The sequence below is a fragment of the Dermochelys coriacea genome, chromosome 2 (assembly GCF_009764565.3).
Source record: "Dermochelys coriacea isolate rDerCor1 chromosome 2, rDerCor1.pri.v4, whole genome shotgun sequence".
Classification (NCBI taxonomy): domain Eukaryota; kingdom Metazoa; phylum Chordata; order Testudines; family Dermochelyidae; genus Dermochelys; species Dermochelys coriacea.
Window position 1 is genome coordinate 77,233,623 of NC_050069.1, and position 19,212 is coordinate 77,252,834.

Sequence of the window (19,212 nt, forward strand, 5' to 3'; positions counted from 1 at the left end):
CTAGTGATCTGTTTTCTAAAATTTATTTATTTATTATGGCTACTTAATGAAATTGGATAATCATGCAATCCATGGTCTAAATTCTTGTGATTTCTGGCTGTTGTATGCTGTCTGTATTTTTCATTTGACTTGTATAGGACAGTTTTTGTAAGAAGATGCTGTAAGGATATGTAGGGTCTCACTCTAAATAATCCATTTTTGGTACCTTAATTGTATCTATACCTTAGTTCCAGTAATTTCATGTAATTCAGTATTGCAAAGACCATCTTCGTAGTACATCTTTTGTTAGCATTGTCTTTATATAGCATTGACATTTTGCTGACATCAACAGCCAAACTAAGGCTACAATTCAGGAAAACACACATAAGAATACTTCCCTATTCAGGAAATCACTTAAATACAAGCTTAACTTCAAGCACGTGCATAAATCCCATTCCAGTCAGTTAGTAACTGCTTCAATAAATACCCATGATTATGCCATGATGGCAGTTGTTTCATAGTTTAAGGTTGCAATTGAATTTCCATTATAAGTCTGATTTTGCACCAACCACCACCCTTTTTTAATATTGGCAAAAAGTCATATCTGCCTCAAAAGCGCTAGGTTCAATCTGAGGCCAAGAAAGAATTTTTCTACAGCATACAAACACACTTTGGTTTACCGCAATGTGTTTAAAAAAAATCAAACAAAAAAGACAGAGGTAGAACCTAGTTGGCTAAACTTCCCTGATGAGAGATAGTGCCCAGGACTAAATTTTAATCAACTAAAGTCTCATCTTAAAAGTTCTTAACTTTTGATTTGTAACATGCTGTGGAATATCAGGGTCAATGATATGTACCACATCAAAGAATGGTTGGAAACCTGTGTTTTCATTTTCTAAGGAAATAGCATCCATTCATTTTTTCTAGAGATACTTCAAAATGTAAACTAATCCCTGGGATGTCAGTTCAGTGGAAAAAAAGATATTTTTTTAATATTCTAATTGGATTTTAGTTGGGGTGTCTTTTTTTTGTTTTTTCTTCTTTCATATCTTGCATTTTTGAGAGTTAATATGCATTTAAATAACTGTTATGTGGCCACACCCTTAACTTTCCTAAGAATTTTTGGTGGAAAGACTCATAAACTCAATTCATTTGTGCAAGAATTTCGTCCCAGTATAGTAACCATATTAAAAAGCAGGTGAGATTAGTCCGCTTCCTCAAAGCATTCTTCTTTACAGGATACTCTAAAAGAATCCAAATTACCTGCTAGACTTCAGTGTTATAAAATTTTTTACAAGTGCCTACATTTTCATCATACAAACACATCAGCTGTGCATTTGTTCAACTATATGCATTCTGTCACCTATTCATCGCTCGTGTTGAAATTGAATGTGTTCCACTTGTTACTGACAATTGTCAGTAGGCAAGTAATCAGTGTATTCTTGTTGATCTCACAGCCTTCCATTTTTCAATCTGTAAACAGTTTTAAGAGTCAAAATGTAGGGCTAATCACTCTTTAAAGAAGGAGCTAGAGATTTATGATTTATGAAAATGATTAGCAATGAATCACATATATCCAGTGTGTGGCTTACAACTGCTACCTCAAGTAGGAATTTTAGGGAAGTCTAGAACTTGACAGTATGCCAGTGCCATTTAACAGAGCACATAAACCAAGAGTTGGAGTTCTATGTAGCATATTAACTTCCGAGAATTATAGTGGCTGCTAACTTTCCTTTTTGATAACTTTTAACTTTTCTAAAATGAATAACCTGTTCAACTATAAGGACAAAATAATCCCATCAGCACCAAAGGGAGAATTTTTTCACAAATGATGATAAATGGAGTAAAGATGTTGGTCACATATAGGTTCTATAAAAAGGAGACATGTTTTCTCAGTTTTTTACTGATAAGTGACTCACAACTGCAACAGAAAATCATTTCTGTAGGAGTGCCAGTGTAATGATTTTTCTAGCTGCTATACTATGCATATACATCACAATGACATGAACATTTGAGGGAAAAAAAGAATGTATTCATTTCCCTAAATCTACAGAGCTCTCTTTTCCTTCTATATCTTAGATATATAAGTGACAATCAAAATTAGCAGTCACTTTTTTAAAAATGTTGATTTAAAAGGTAAAGTAGCAATTTTTGCCTTGTTCTGATTCATTTCAACTGGATATGGCATTCACTTACTGCCTTAAACTGTTGAGAAATTGCTGTGTGCTTGTCATATAGTTGCTTCATTCAACCCCAAAAGTGTCTCAGTTTCAGTGATGAAGTACTTCCTTTATACCGTGTAGGTCTATATTATGGCTTTGCAAGTCTCTGGACTATGGGTTGGAGAAACATCTGTAGTGCTCCATCATTGGTGAATAGAGAGGATATTCCTGTAAAAATATACCTCCATGGGCATTGAGGAAGCCAGGGGTCACGCTTTGGAGAGGCAGTAGGTGGCACAATCTCCACACTACTGCTCACAGCCTCCCTAGATGGCTGGGTGTGGCTTAGCAGGAAGGAGAGAATCCTTTTTTTTTTTTTATGAGTTGCTACTACTAGTTGAAGCACATGCTGAATGCACTGTGTAGTTGCTTTTTAGTACTTTGCCTCCTGCTGTCTCCTTCTTCCCAACTCTGCCTCATTACTGTTTTGTTGTCAGTTCTCATAATTTTATTGCAAGGTTTTCAATATGTAGTGTTTTTCTTTAAGCCCCAGCTCTTGGGATCAAGTGCTGTAATTAGGTAAGAATCTCTGCTTCTATTTTTTAAAAAAAATTCTAATCCTCGTGGTTGCATAGAAAAGCTTGAAAATGTGATTCAAGAGAACCCTACATGGTTAAAAACCAGAGGAAAGATGTAAAGAACACAAAATTTATTATTTTTAAAATTTCCTAATCTTTAAGTCAATCTTATGATTTTGGGAGCCTGACTCTTGATTTTCAATGCTTGGTGTTGGCAGTACTTCTACTGCAAAGTACTAATGGGAGGAACCTTACCAAAATAATTGCCTCACAGCTTCTGATCCCCTGCATAATCTTCTAGTGAGAGAGTGAAGAACAGGAAAAAATCTTAGAAAGAGTGACAGGTTTCAGAGTAGCAGCCGTGTTAGTCTGTATTCGCAAAAAGAAAAGGAGTACTTGTGGCACCTTAGAGACTAACAAATTTATTTGAGCATAAGCTTTCGTGAGCAACAGCTCACTTCATCCAATGTAGCTCACGAAAGCTTATGCTCAAATAAATTTGTTAGTCTCTACGGTGCCACAAGTGCTCCTTTTCTTTTTAGAAAGAGTGAGTATAGGAGAAGGAGGCAGTGGTGTTGAGGGTGTGAGGAAGGAAGAGCATTCTGGGGCCAAGAGCTATGAATGAACACCTAGAGAGGCAGAGAGATGAGACCCAGGCAAAGGGGAAGGTATGGAGGAGCAGTGGAAGGTGAGAGACCGTAGGGTACAGGGATGGCTCTGGAGAAGAAGTTCAGGAACAACTGAGGAAGGGATAAATCAGCAGGTTATGGGTGAGGGAGCACAATGTGAGAGGAGAAGGGAGGAGAGGGAGAAATGCCAGAGGGGAAGAGAGAAAGAAAAACATGGAAGATTGGGATAGAAAGGCTCCAGATGGAAGATGAGAGAGGGGATTGTAGGTGGGGAAGAAGAAATGCAAAGGGATTTTCTCAAAAGGGCATAGGAGGATGCAAGCAGAGTCTGTAGGGGAAGAGAGTGATCTCAGAAATGGGAAAAATGTAGATGGCTGGCAAGGAAAGAGGGCAGAAGCTACAGGTCTTCGGAGAGATGTCATAGGGAATACTGTTTTGATGGGGGAGAAGGACACCAACTGGAAGGAAAAGAACCTGAATGAATAACTGATTTTTCCGTTTGGTGGCTGAACCACAAAATAAAACTAAAAAATTGTTTAGTTTCTAACCAAAATGGAATTTTTTTGGTTTTTCTCACCCAAATGAAAAAATGAAAAAGTTCATTTAGGTCAAATGCAGATTTGAATCAGCATTTCATTTAGAAAATGTTAATTTGAAATGAAATGTGGAAACTGTTTGTTTCAGAAATGGTGAAACAAAACATTTTGGACATTTCCAAAAAATAGTTGTTGTCTTGTTTTTTTCTCTTCCCCCCCCCCCCCCCGCCCCCTCCAAAAAACCCTATTCACTGCATTCAACCTAAATTTGCAAATAGTTTCAGTATCCCGAAAAATACATTTTTCAGCCAATTTACTGTAGAGGAGGCACATGCGGGAAAAGACATTCCCATGAGAAAGAAGGGAATGGGAAAGGGAGCGAGATGGGTTTCAGAAAAGCAGATATGAAGAATGGAAGGAGAGGGAAAAGAAAAGGGGTATCTCTATGGACAGATTTAGATGAAGGCTGGGCAAAAATAAATAGTAGATTAAATATAAATATAGTGAGACAGGCAGAGAAGGAAAAAGAAAATTGTTGATCAAATAAATAAAATAAAAAACAAGTGAGAGACTATAATGTTTATTTTTATTGTGTAAATTTCATAGAAAGCTTGATGCCAAAATGTAATCTAAAGTACACTATTTGTTTATCTATCTATCTCAGGGGAACTTGGTTCCTTAGGATTAGAAGGGTTTGTGAGACCCATTGTAATGCTGGATGGAGGGCCATCTTCTTGTGTATGCTGGAAGGCAATAATCTGTTTTGGTTTCATGTGTGTATACAATGTTGAACCTGGACTTGTGTGTGTGAGTGCGTGTGTATGTGCATGAACGCATGTGAGAAGAAAATGCAAGGATGTTTGAAAGCCTATGATCTTGGTGCACCTTATTACAAAAATTTGCAAATCATTCTCAAAGGTAATTAATCCTAGGGTATTATGAAACAATGAAGCACTGTATTAAGGATTTAACCCAGGATTTTCAAAAATAGGGACTTATAAATAAGCTCTTGAATACATATATTTCAAAAGTGCTGGCCAACCAGCACCTCCCATTGACCTTTATTTTTAAAAAAATCGTAAGTACTATTTGAAAGTTTTTGAAGTATATCCTCAGTTCAGTGGCAAAGGCATTAAAGAGTCTCTTAATGTTCACCAGTAATCTATCTCTCTCTGTTGTTGACATGTAAGGGCAATATGACTTAAATTAACTAGATTAGGTCTAAATTTAACCTTCTTTGACATAATTCATTTATCTGACCACTTCTCTAATGTTGAAAGACAGTACTGCTTTAGGGGTGGAGAGGGAGGTTGTTGGACAGCTGCTTTCAGACTTAAAAGTCATAATATTTAGTTTCATTTACAAAAGTAAAATGTATTTTTATTAATAAAGGTGCTTTGATGCACATATAATCACAAGTGAAATGCATTTACATTTATCCTGATATCTGAATTCTTCGGACACCATCAAAAATCGCTTAGTGCATGAACAATCTGTAACTTAAGCCCCAAGTACCAAGTCTAAGTGTTATTCAACGGATGGATTCGTTCAGTTGGCCCCTTTTACGTGTTCATCAGCTGCCCAGTAGCACTCCTGCTATGTCACATGTTCTGGCTTTATTATTTACATATGTCCCACTATTCCTTTATTCTCTTCTGGATAACTTTGGAGATAAGTAGTTGAACTCCGTGACAAAACTCAGCATTTGTTATAAATTCATTCCATTTAATACCCACTATTTTCCTGCGGCATTTGTTTTCAGAGGCATTTAGGCAACTGTCAGTTCCTTTGGTAGATTTCTAGCTTTCATATCTGTATATTCTTCTTCAAACAATGTCCCTGTGGGTGCTTCACTTTAGGTTTCTTGGTGCCCTGTGCTTGTAATCAGAGATTTGTGGTAGCAGTGCCCAGTTGGGCCGCACACGTGCCGTAGCCATCTCGCACCACCCCGAGCAGTTACATAGTGGTGTGCAGCCAACCATCCCCGAGTTCCAGGGCCGGCCCACAATATTTTGGCACCTGAGAAGGGGAACTCAAATGATGCTCCCATTTCCCTTCGCTTGGGCCAAAACTTTGAAAGGTCTCTATTCTGCCTTCTTCCTGTTCTGCTCCTTCATGGTACTGCTCTGCTACCTATCCCAATAAAGGAGAACTAGCAACTTAAAATGCCTTGTTCAAAAACTTTAAGTAACACTTAACTTTCAAACGCCTGAACAGCAAATGTAACTTTTCTTGTCTGCATAGTAAACACTGGCATTTTTATCTGTTTGAATAATCAAAGTGGTGCTTTCCGTGCCTTCTTGGTTGCAAAGATTTGAACTGCTTCCTGCTGAAGGTCCACAGTCTAGGCCAGCTCATGCTCTGTTGAGATGGTTGCAAGGCCGACCAGCCTCTCCTGTGTCATTGTGGAGCGCAGATGCGTTTTTATTAACTTCAGCTTGGAGAAGCTGCATTCTCCACTGGCAACTGTTACAGGAAGTGTTAGAAGTATGCATAGAGCAACAAAAGCATTTGGAAAGAGGGTGGTCATTTTATTTGTGCATATATATTCCAGAACAGCCTTTGGAGTTGATCCTGCTGAAATGTATCTTGAAAGGGCTTTCTGTTCATCACCTAAATCACTCGCATCAGTTTTGCGCATGTCATCATGTGTCAACACTGTCTCTAGTGCCCTGCATTGCTGGTGTAGGTCTTCTTTAGGTATAGTGAGGAGTTTTGGAATATCATATAACATCCCAAATATACTGCTGTGTTCCTTGAGCTGCATGAAACGTTCTTCTTGTACAATCTAGCACCCGGTTAAAGAATTCAATTTTGAATTGTTGTTTGGGGTCTCTTATGAGATTATCCCATGCCTCGTAATCAAAATGTTGTCTTCTTTGGTGACTCTTGTATTCTTGAATGGGTGGGAAAATAGCTTCAGAAGTTCCTCTGCCAACTTCTGTGCACTCTTCAGAACGTTTTGAAATCCCTCATCTGACCGGTAAGACTGTAGGTCTGACTTTGCTTTGTCCAATTGTGCCATTGATCCAGATATATCAAGGTCAACACCTTGAAGTCTCTTGCTTACAACATTTATTTCAAGCAGTATGTCATGTCACAACACTAAGCCACACAGAAATTTGAATTTTGTATGTTTCTGGTGATTCCATTTCCCTCTGCCACTGTTCTCCCATGAACAGTTCCTGTCATAGCATTATCCTGCATAATGGCAACTATGGCATCATCTATCTTCCCAATTTGGTGTATGATAGGCTTTATCGCCTCCACTCGACTTTCCCATCATATGGCACTCAGTGGTTTCAGTGTCAGAGAGGATGTTCCCAGATGTTGCTTCAAAATTTGCCATCAATGAGTTGATGCAGAGAAAAATACATAGATGCTTTGAATTACAGTAAAAAATTCAGCAGCCTCACTAGAAGCTGATGCTGCATCACTGATCATCAAGTTCAATGAATGAGAACTGCATGGGACAAAAAAAGCTTGAGGTTTAACTCTGGGATCCGTGTCTGCACTCCTCTGTTCTTTCCTCTCATATTGGCACCATTATCATAGCCTTGAACTCTCATGTCAGCTTTCACAATTCCCGTATCTTCCAGCTTTTCAAAAAGCACATTTGTCATACCAGCTCCTGTCGTATCATCAATGTCAATAAATTCTAGAAAATGCTCTCTGACAGTCACCATTGCAGGGATGTTTTCACTAGGTTCTGTTGTTGTTACAAAACGCAACATTAAAGTCATTTGTTCCGAATGGCTGATGTCAGATGTGCAGTCCAGAATAACACAGTAATATCTTTCTGACTTCAGATCTGCCACAATTTTCTGTTTGGCTTTTGTCGCCAGTAACTGTATGATCTCATTTTAAATTGTTTATCCAAGGTAGTGGTGTGTGTACATTTTTTGGGTGTTGACTCTTCTTAGATGCTCCTGGAGTACAGCATCAAACTCAGCCATTAGCTCCACAATTTTAAGAAAGTTTCCATTATTTGGCACATACAGCTGATCTGAAATGCCACGCAGTGCTAGGTTTTGGGTAGCAAGCATTCTCGCAATGGCAATGAGCTTTTTCAGAACATTTTGCCAGTAAAGAGACTCTGATGCAATCTTCTCTTGATACTGATCAGCTATGGTGGCTGTCATCTCAAGCTCTTTCCGCCTATGGAATGCTCTCTCTGGTGATTTGCTGCCTTCTCATGGCATGCCAGATTTCTAGCCAGATTCTTCCAGTCCTTTGTTCCTGTAGAACCCAGTGTGGCTGGAACATTAGACTGGAAGAGTTTGCAACAAAAACAGTATGTAGCATTCTGGGGTTTTGAGTACATAAGCCATGGCCTCTTCACTTCGTCACCATTGGGGATTTCACGCTAGTAATGTGTTAGATGGAAACTTCTGTTTTCATTGTCTCTGGGGAACATGACATTTTTCACTTGCTGTGGCCCACGCAGTACAAGGAAGTCCCTCAGGCTACTGCTCAAGTGGGTTCACAGTCGTGGATCATCTAGACTTAAGGAACTAAACTCAGTAGCAGCTGTTTCTTGCGCCTCCACCACGCTCTTCTCTGATCTACACTTTTCTTCAGGAATGTGCATGGTTACATCCATTTGAGCAGTAGCTGCCAGGTCACCTGCACTCTGACTAACTGGAAGATCAGGCATCTCCTCACCACTCACATCCTCACTGAGGGTGGAAGGCTCACATGAACATTTGTGTCTGTGTATCTCAGTAGAGCTCCTTCCTGCTTAGATAGAAAAACTTCCTTTGCTTTCTTTCTTTTTCTGAATACTGCCCCAGAGGGGCGTTTTCTTTTTTCACTCATAACTGCTGTTCTGTGCCAGCTATCGTGGCTCTCCACACTCAGTTGAACGGGACAAATAAGCAGGCTGGTAGCAGAGCCTGAGTGAGGGAAGATATCAGTGTCATAAGGGCCTAACTGGCTCCTACTACTTCAGTTGACTGCCTGTTCTCCTCAAGTGGGTTCAGGGAAGCAGCAGGAAACAGGAAGTTCCCTGAGAAGCTGATGTTAATCAGTCCAGGCTCCTTGGAGTGCTAGAGAGGTACATAAGAGGTTCCTCCTCCTCCTGTCTCTCCCTGCAGTTCCTGCTACTTTCTGTTATTCCCTCTCACCTTTTCTCCTGCCTGCCTGTTATGTCTCTTGTGCCCTCCTTCCTCCAGCACAGCACTCTACCATCTCTGTGCATCTAGAGCAGAGAGAATACATATGCAACAGCAGCAACACAATTTTCTACACTCTGGGTCCTAGTGGCTCCCCTCCACAGTCTGGCACCTGAGGTGGCCGCCTCAGTTCACCTTATGGTAAGGCCAGCCCTGCCCAGTTCCTTCTCTACCACCTTTGGCTTGAGTCAAAGTAATCAGCAGCGCCCTCTCTTACATCAGATAAGATTTATTGTAGTTAGTTCATAGTGATAGTGTTAGCTTAGTTGTAATTTGTTTTCCCTATGTATTGCCTCACTTTATTTTCTTAAATTTCTTAAATTAAAAACAAAATTTTTTCCTTTATCATTCCGATCTACCCCGCCTCTCCGGCAGGCGTACAGCCTTTGCCTCAACATGGTTTACCCCTTATTTTTCTCTGAGACCGTCTCTCTCAGGCATGCCCAGCTTACCGGGCTTTAAACACTGCCTGACTTGCAAACTATCCATACCTGTTTCTGATGTCCACGCTCAGTGTGTCCACTGCCTTGGCGAGACTCAAAAGTTACTCAAAAATGCCCATACTATAGAAAATTGACAGCTAGGACACGAAAAGCCAGGGTTCTTCAACTGAAGCTCCTCATGATGGAGAAATCGCTCAGACCAGCCTCTAACCCCGAGTCCAGGTCATCCCCTGGCCAACGGTCACAAATGGCAGCCTCTGACGGGGGCTCCGCTTCAACATTGGCTGCCAAGGAGCCTGCTTCTAGAAAGGCTACAAAAAAGCATTGTCATACATCCCAGCACCGATAATAGCCTAAACGAAAGTGATCTCCAACAGAAAAATCTGCCCCAGTACCGATAGCACTGAGAGTGTCGGACCGCAAGGCACTGGGAATGTCCAGCACCAAGAGTTCCCGAAGAGCTAAAGAACCAGTGTGGGCAGGCTCTAATGGAGGTTCACACAGCAAAGTGAAACCTTCCAGCTCAGTGCCCACGGAGCCGAAGATGATCTCAGCACCAAGCGGTACAATGGTGCCACCTGCTGTACCGATGCTGCGCAGCTCTAAATCCTCGACACCGGCAGCTTCAACTCAGGCTTCTGGGCTGTCCACCATGCTGTCCCCAGCACTGAGCCTCATGGTACAGCAGCAGTTCATGAGATACGCGGACCTGGTAATGGTTTCAACATCTGAATCTCCTCTACATGGCACTGAGGGTACCTCATCCAGATCGGTACATACCCAGCTGACTGGTCCCTGCAGATCACCCCCCCCCACCTCCATCTCCAGTGATGAGGAAGAAGAGGATGAGGATGATGCAGTGATATATACTCCTCATCATTCCTCATCAAAGCTAGGACCATTTCATCACCAACCACCTGCAGATATACGAGGATGGTATGGTCACCCATGGGCAGCGCCCTCCATACCATTTCCACCTAACTGTTCATACTGGGATCCATGGGCAATGTATAGGGCCCAAAACCGCAGGCCACCTCACCCACCTAGATCCAGAACAGCCCAGTCCCCTTCATCTACTGCCCTGGCACCCTCTGAAACACAAGAGGAAGACACTGAGGATCTTGAGGACACAGCTGACCATGACACTTTGGCGCCTACTCACCTCTCATCTTCGTTGCCAGATGAAATCATAATTCCTTCACCCCCTGCTACGGGGGATGATTTCAAACCCTTTGAGGATCTCTTCAAAGGCGTTACTGAATCCATAGACATTTCGTTGGCACCAGAAGCCCAAAATAAGCTCACGGATATATTTCAGGCATCCCTATCAGCAAAGATAGCCTTGCCGATAAATGATGCTATTATGGAGCCTGCAAAATCATCTGGCAGACTCCAGCTACTGCACCACCATCATGTAAGAGGTCTGACAAAAAATATTATGTGCCAGCAAAATGAACTGAATTTTTATTCACACACCCTGCACCAAACTCCTTAGTGGTGAAGGCGGTCAATCAAAGCGGGAAACAACACCAGTCCCAAACGACCCCAAATGGTAACAACTGGAAAAGGCTAGACCTTTTGGAGCAGAAAGCCTATTCCTCAGCTATGCTTCAGTTCTGCATAGCTAACTATTCGGTGCTACTGGCTAAATATACACAATCTATTCTCCAAAATGTCAACCTTTATTGAAAATTTGCCAGACAACAAAAAAGGAGTACAAAGCAAACATTTCTGAAGGGTCTCTTATTGTCAGGACAGCCCTCCAGGCTTTCCTTGACTCTGCAAATACAGCAGCATGACCCATTGCTACATACATTGTCATGCGCCGTGCATCCTGGCTCCATCTCTCTGGATTCCCAGGGAGGTCCAGGCAACGGTTGAGGACTTACCGTTTGAAGGACAAAAATTATTTGCAGACAAAACCGATGTCTCACTACACACCCTACAGGACTCAAGGGCGACCTTGAAAACCCTTGGCATTTACATGCCTACTAACAAAAAGAAACGGAGCAGGTTTTACAGTCAGAGATTCTGGTCTACACCATACTCCCAGCCACAAAGACAGTGCAACGAATGGCATAAACAAAAACAGAACAGACATCGGCAGAACCAAGATCAACCTTCGACGTCTCAACCATCCATCTCCAAACAATCATTTTGAAGGTGTGGTTGAGGGCACAAGACCTCCACAGTCTCTGATTCCGGAATCAGAAATGATCCCTCGCCCATTCGGAGACCGTCTGTCACCATACTATCCAGCCTGGAACACCATCACGACAGACAAATGGGTTTTAGAGATTATCAAGAAGGGATACACCATCCTCTTTATTTCTATCCCACGTACCCACCCCTTCCCCGTCCCTCGTCAGGGACCCCACTCACAAGCACCTGTTACAACAGGAAATAAACACCTCATACAATTAGATGCTGTGGTACCCAAACCATCACAGCACAGGGGGAGAGGTTTTTATTCCTTTTACTTTCTAACTCAGAAAAAGACTGATGGATTGAGACACATCCTGGATTTACAAAAACTCAACAAATTCGTAAGAACACAAAGTTTCAAAATGTTGATTCTAACCCCAATAATTCCGGCATTAGAGAAAGGAGATTGTCTCTCAGCCCTTGACCTCCAGGATGCTTATTATCATATTACCATTCATCTATCACACAGAAGATTCCTGAGATTCACCCTAGGGAAACAGAATTTCCAGTAAAGAATACTACCCTTCGGCTTTTCCATTGCCCCAAAAGATTTTTCCAAGATTCTTGCTGTCGTTGCAACTCACCTCCACAGACAAGGAGTGATGATATTTCCCTACTTAGACGACTGCCTGATAAGGGCACCAATGCAGCAAGAAGCAATAAATGCCACGCAGAGCATGATAACCCTGTTCACAGACATAGGGTTGCAAATAAACGTTCAGAAGTTCACACTGGTTCCCGTCCAAAAGTTGAAATTCATGGGAGCCTTCCTCGATTGTCTCACAGCAACTGCAATGTTACCCCAACAATGCTTCCTCACTCTAGTCAACCTCATTTCAGTGGTGATGGACAGCCCCACAAACATCTGCCAGAACACACTTACAACTCTTGGGACATATGTTGGCAACAACGGTTTTTGTAAAACATGCCAGATTCCACATAAGATGCTTGCAGACCTGGCTTCGAACAGTGTATATACCACACAGACACACTCTCAACAGATGCCTCACAATGCCACTCGCTAACATTATGGACACAATCACAGAACATCTTCTCAGGAGTCCCTTTCCAAAAAAAAGCTCCAACCATGACAATCACAACAGATGCTTCCCTAGTAGGCTAGGGGGCACATCTATGCAGCAATACTATCCAAGGTCACTGGTCTCCAGCAGAGTCCAACCTGCACATAAACTTCTTGGAGCTAAGGGCAGTCCAAAATCCATGTGAGCACTTTCTCCCTTTAATCAAGAACAATGCCATCAAGATCCTCATGGACAATATAGCATGCATGTTTTCTATAAACCGCCAAGGGGGAGCACGATCATACTCCCTATGTACAGAGGCAGTACACCTTTGGAACTGCTGCATCACCAACAACATAGAGATATTAGCATCCTATTTGCTGGGATGTCAGAATACAACAGTGGATCTACTAAGCAGGGATTTTGCACAAGCCCATGAGTGGGAGATGGATCCTGGAATTCTCAAATCCATATTCAAACTATGGGAATTCTCTACCATAGATCTATTTGCAACAACTCAGAACACCAAGTGCCCACAGTATTGCTCTCGGGCCAGATTGTGACACCACTCCCTAGGTGACACTCTCCTCATGAATGTGAGAGGCGCCACTGATGTATGCATTTCCCCTGACACCACTCCTAAGCTAAGTCATTCACAAGATCAGGCAGGACAAATCCAGGGTCATTCTCATTGCACCCACATGGCCCAGACAAACAGGGTTCCCATACCTGCACCAGATAGCAGTGAAACCACCTCAAACCCTTCCCTTAATGCCTCATCTTCTGTCACAAGATACGGGATGTATCCATCACCCCAACCTCGCAGTACTCCACATCAAGGCCTGGTTACTCCATGGCTGATGGGAGGTCGAGAAGGACTGTTCTAAGGAAGTGAAAGATATATTACTGAACAATCAGAGACTAAGCACAAGAAAGATATATATCCATAAGTGGAAACAATTCTGCACCTGTGCCAGGACAAACAGATCTTTCCACAGTTGGCCCCCTTACCGAGAATCCTCAACTATATACTGGGACTTAAAAGATCAGGGCTATTCCCCAAGCTCCATCAGAGTACACTTGGCTGCCATTACTTTCCTCCACAACAGGGAACCGCCAAGACACCTAAAGTGGAGCACCCACAGGGACAACCATCTCGAAGAACCTCAGTTACTGCACAAGGTGAATAACCCTCTCTTAAGGTGGAAATAATATTTGAGTTGAAGATTCATAGTTTGATCTTTAAACTATAGATTTTCAATGACTAAATCCTGTGTAAACTGGTGACTGCAGCTGCTGCCTTTGTGACATTATTTCCTTCTGGATATCCCCACTGGTTTGCCCATAGCTGCCAAGGTTTGTAAATTGACTCATCTCTTGCATTTCTTTGCCCTCTTAAGTTGGGAGTTTCTGGGGTCTCATGAATAACAAGAGAGGTGAGAGAATGCAGTCTTGTTTAACACCAGTGTCTATGTTAAACCATTTGCTTTAGGATGCATTTATTTTATCTGTGCAAGCTGCACCTTGATATAAAGCTTTGACAATGTAAATTATTTTTATTGGCATAATAACCTTTATTTAAAGATATTGTTATAATTGTGTTACAATTCAGTCACAGTATTCATCCTCATATTAATGTTTTGATATCATTGTGCAGACATTTAGCAGGAATTTTAGGAGGGTGTTTTGTTGCTTTCTGTTTCCTCTTCAGCTTTTTGAGTTACTGACACATTATTGCAGGAAAACATATGTAGGGTCAATTCATGCTGAATAGTTATTAGAAACCATGATAACAAAAGTCATTACATTGCAGTTCAGTTTTGAGAGTAAAATTTCTGCAACATTATCACAAATCCTCATGCATTAGTGCAATGATCCTTACTATAGTTTCATATTAGAATCAAAAGACTGCTGTAGCATGCTTGATACAAAAAGTCATACAAGTCAAGAAAACTTCTTTTGTGCATTTTCAGATAACATTTTTTCTCTCTCACAAAGGTACCTCACTCAGAATTCTTTGAGTCCTTTGCCTCTAATACTGCTCTCATCTGTAATATAAAAAAACAGTTTTCTTTAAATAACATCTGTCTTGATTTGAAAGACCAAAAGAACAATGTGGTAAATCTGATAACTCTGCCTGAGTTGTGTCTTATTTCTGCAGTTAATCTGTTCTAATTTTATTAACATTTCACTCATTGCCCTACTCCTTGCTGTTACCATATAAACAATAATTAGAATTTTTACCTGCATATGATATTTCTGCTTATCCATTTCACCTATCTGAAATTCTTAAATTGTCCCATGTCCTCACAAAAGCATAAATCAGGTTACAGCAAAATCTTTGGAACTATGGATGTTAGATTCAATTTTTGCCCTTCTCCAAAAGCATAGTCATTTCCATAGCAAATTGAAATAAAGGATGTTGAAGAGAGAGCCTTAAAGATATTAAACAAATAAGCTATTGAAAGTTCCTACTCCTAAATGCAAAAGCAGTCGAAACTGAGCAAGCAATGGCTAAAAAAGTTATTATAAGAGTAACATTAGTACTGTTACCTCTTTTTGACGCAAGCAGCTAGACAATTTTGGGGGTCTTGCAGGTGGTTTTGGTTAGGAGAAATTGATGATGGAATCAGGTATTTCTTCGATGCAATCCTGTTTATTTGCAAAATACGTACAAAGTCCTGTTTCCTTGAACACAGTGGGAATGACACGTTTTTGGTTTTTTTGCTTACAGTTCCAAGCCTCTTTCAGCCAGCACTTTACATAAAAGCTCTTTTGTACCTTCTTCTTAGAGTCACACTACCAGGGATTCTCTGGCTGTGCCTGAGGTTCCTTTGCTCCTCTCTCTCTCTCTCTCTCACTCGCACGCACACACAATCAAATCAATCTCCCACCCCTGCATTTATATATAGCCCACAGTGAATCCCTTCCATCTACGTAGTTTAGATTTCTGATCAACCTAACTGGTGTCTGTGTTTTGTGTGGTGGCTCCTATTGTTTCAGCTATCTATTCCATAAAGCAATTAAATTGCTTGTTATATTTATCCTGAATGAAGGGCAGCTGTCACAGCCACTAACTTCTATAAGGTTTCATCCTACCCCCAGCATAGCAGTACTAACAAATTTGTTAGTCATGGAAAAAACCCTAAAATATATCAGTAATATCAAGGAAGATCATGCCAGACTAGTGTATAAACAGAGCAATCATTTACAGAATAAAGTTCTAATATTTGCAATTTAGATTCACTTGTATAGCAGTTTCATACAGAGAGAAGATTTGAATGGTGGAGTTTGCTCAGGAAATCTCAATAAAATCTCAATATCCTAGGGACAAGTGATTGTCTATTGAATCAAAGATATCAATCCTACATAATGTCCTAGAGTAGGAGAACCAGAATGTGACTTTGCAATTCTTCTATTGAAGCTTTCCCTCTCACTGGCCAAGACATGGCCATGGCCTTAGTTGAATGAATCTTTATGTAGACATGAGAAAACATGTAGCCATTTCAGTTGTAGAACCCAAAGAATGGAGTTAGAATGTCACCTCAGTGATCGCTTTTGCAGGAATGTTTAAAAGTAGGAAAAAATAAAATGACTTACCATAGTAGGTATAGTTGTCTAAGATTTTTACCCATATAAATCTATGCTCATGAGATTAATGCACCCCTGAGATGCAAGCTTGATTATCCTAGAAAGCAGAGCCCATTGGAGCCATCCTCACCAGTTCCCCAAACCTCTTCCCTCATGCAGGATTCCAAAAACTAAAAAAGGGAATAATCCCAAGTTCCCAACTAGCACTGATGAGGAGCCCACTTGGGAGGCTTCTGAGGGCCGCAAGGCTTCCAGGTTCATGGATCCTGGAACAGCCCACCATGTGGACTTCCCCAAAGCCAGGGTTCTAGGGCTTCAAGGGACTGCAGCTCTGGAGCACAGCTCTGGCATGCAGACTGCTTCAGGTCAGAGTCAGAGAGTCCAGAACTTCCAGACTGCCAAGCCAGCTGGCCAAGTCCCAAAGTAGCTGACTTCACTGACTGCTGTGAGTCAGGCAAACTGAGAAGCAAGGTGGACTGGGATTTGGGCAGCTGTGTCAGCCCCAGCTCCCAGGCACCTCAGCAACTTGCCATGTGGACTGAAGGGAAGCTGGGAGTCTTGGAGCTTGGGAGTCAGTGTTTCCAGGTTCCCTCTCAGCCCAGCAGGTTGAGTGAAGGAGAGTCAGGAGTCTTAGAACTTAGAAGCCAGCACTTCCAGGGCTTTCCATCAGCCTGTCAGGTGGAGTACCAAGGACCCAGGACTTCGCGGCTCCCCTTCATCTCACCAGATAGGCTGCCACGAAGATGGGGATCCTGGAAGCTCTGTCAGTGAAACTGTCAGTTTCAGTCAGCAGCTGCCAGGAATCCCAGGGAGCACACTTTGTTTTGGAAACACCACATTTTGGTGTTTCTGAAACAAAGTATTTTGACATTTCAGTTCTGCAAACATTTTCAAGTTTTTGGCTTTTTGTCCCAATTCAGGAGCAAAAATTTTCACTGAACTGAAATTCAGTTTCCTAGTTAGTTCTAGTCCCAACCACTCTTAGGTAGACAAGTCTACTGTGACTGCACACAATTTTTAATATTGTGTTATCACTAAATCTAGCCACGCTTGACATTGATGTCAATGCAATTTGTGAAATAATTTAAGAAAAGTGGTATTTATTGACTCTTGATTGTATTCATATTTTCCACTCTGAAGTGTTACTTTTTATTGATGTGCTCTTTCATTTTCCTCCGATAATTTTCATTCTGTTTCAACCACTCTCCATAATTCTAATTTTTAAACTAGTCTATTCTGTGGTAACTATCATATGCAGTTTTGAAATTCAGATAAATTGCAGTAACTAAGTCATTCCTTGTCCACCAGAACAGTCATGTACTTTCAGATTCAAGCTAATTTCTCAAGGTTACTTCATCTTTAGTGGATAGATGCTGACAGTCAGTTCCTAAATGTTTTGTAATCTTACCATATATCATTACTTCTAGTATTATCCCTACAAATGAAGTCAGGCTTATACTAAAGGCTTGCAGTTTCCTGAATAACTCCATCTGTCTTGACATATTCCTGAAAGTTCATCTTGTATGTCCAGATGACTACAGAATCTGTAGAACCAAACATTTTAGGTTGATAGTTAAAGATAATAGAATTATGCACAGGAATTCTTAGTCATTACGTAGCACATTCCCTTGTGACATTTTTTATTAAATCAAAAAAAGGTTGCATTTGGAAACAACTTCTGTGAGTGTAGGCATTGTAATAATGTGTCACCTGTCTGATGTCAGGGACAGCAACCACCTCCATTTTCTCTTGCTGACTGGGTAGTTTAGCCATCCAGCTGAACCCAAACACTCTCCTCTTTCTAGGATAACAAAAATCAAAAACTAAGTTTAAACTAAACTTTCTCTGGGTTCAAGACTTCTCACTGGGACATATGTCTAACTTCCACCGTGGCGTGGCAGGGAAGTGCTTGGGAGCTATGTCCCATCTTCTGCTGGAAACTCCAGTGTTGGGCAATGGAAGGAAACAAAAACCTACTGTTTCCTCAGATCCAAGCTGCTTGTTTGCCCAAGGCCTCTTTCTTCACCTTGCTCATAAAAAATCTTCTACCTTTCCCGGGTTCTGAGACAACAGTACAAAGAAGGCAAAAAAGTCCCATAATATACCAATTATCCTCTCTGTGAAGGATCCTTCCTCTTGGTTGTGTGGCTTCTTCCACAGCCCTTTGGTGGGTAGACCACAAGTAGCACCTGCTTTCTCTCTCTCTTTCTCTTTTTCTATAAAGAGACTCTCACAGATCCTGCTTCCTTCAGATATCTCTTTGTTATTAGGACTGGGTGGTTTATTTATAACTCTGTCCCCTTTCCCAGCATTCTTTGCTGTAGCCTATGAATCTTGTGCTTCTTCTGGGAACTACAGTACCAGAATGTCTTTTTCCTCTGTTGCAGTCAGGAACATGACAGCTAAACTTTAAACTGCTGTCAAAGGACTAGCTTGCTCTGGTGACAGGCTTAGAAAACAGCTCATCCAGTACGCTGAAATAGGTATTTCCAGTTCCAAAGTAGCAAGGTCTAAAATTAAATCTATAAAATCTGCAGAGGATCTTTTTGTGATCAGGTTAAGCTAAAACTCATTCAGTAAATAAAAATTCAACACAGATTTCTGACTATGTAGTTTAATTTAGTAAAGTCATACCTTTCATTTTCCATTCCTCTTATTCTAGTCATCTAGATTTTAATTTCATTCAGATATAGAGGAGGAAAGGTCTAACTTTGGCATAGTAACCTGAAAGACAAAAGCACCTAGTTTGAAAAATACAAGAATTGACTCATTGTCCCTTGAACTGAGGTATCAATTAGTCTGCTCAATAGGTTGTTGACCTTGGTATTTTTTAAGGGCACATGGTTAAATGTTGCACACAAATCTGAAACTTGTCTTTGGGTTTGAATCTTGT

The 19,212-nt window shown here is 41.1% G+C and overlaps 1 protein-coding gene across 1 annotated transcript in view; it reads left to right on the forward strand.

Annotated features, from left to right (window-relative positions):
* The window catches only part of CCDC178 (coiled-coil domain containing 178), a 371,835-nt gene that overhangs the window by 256,835 nt on the left and 95,788 nt on the right, over positions 1-19,212 (forward strand). The window lies entirely within an intron of this gene.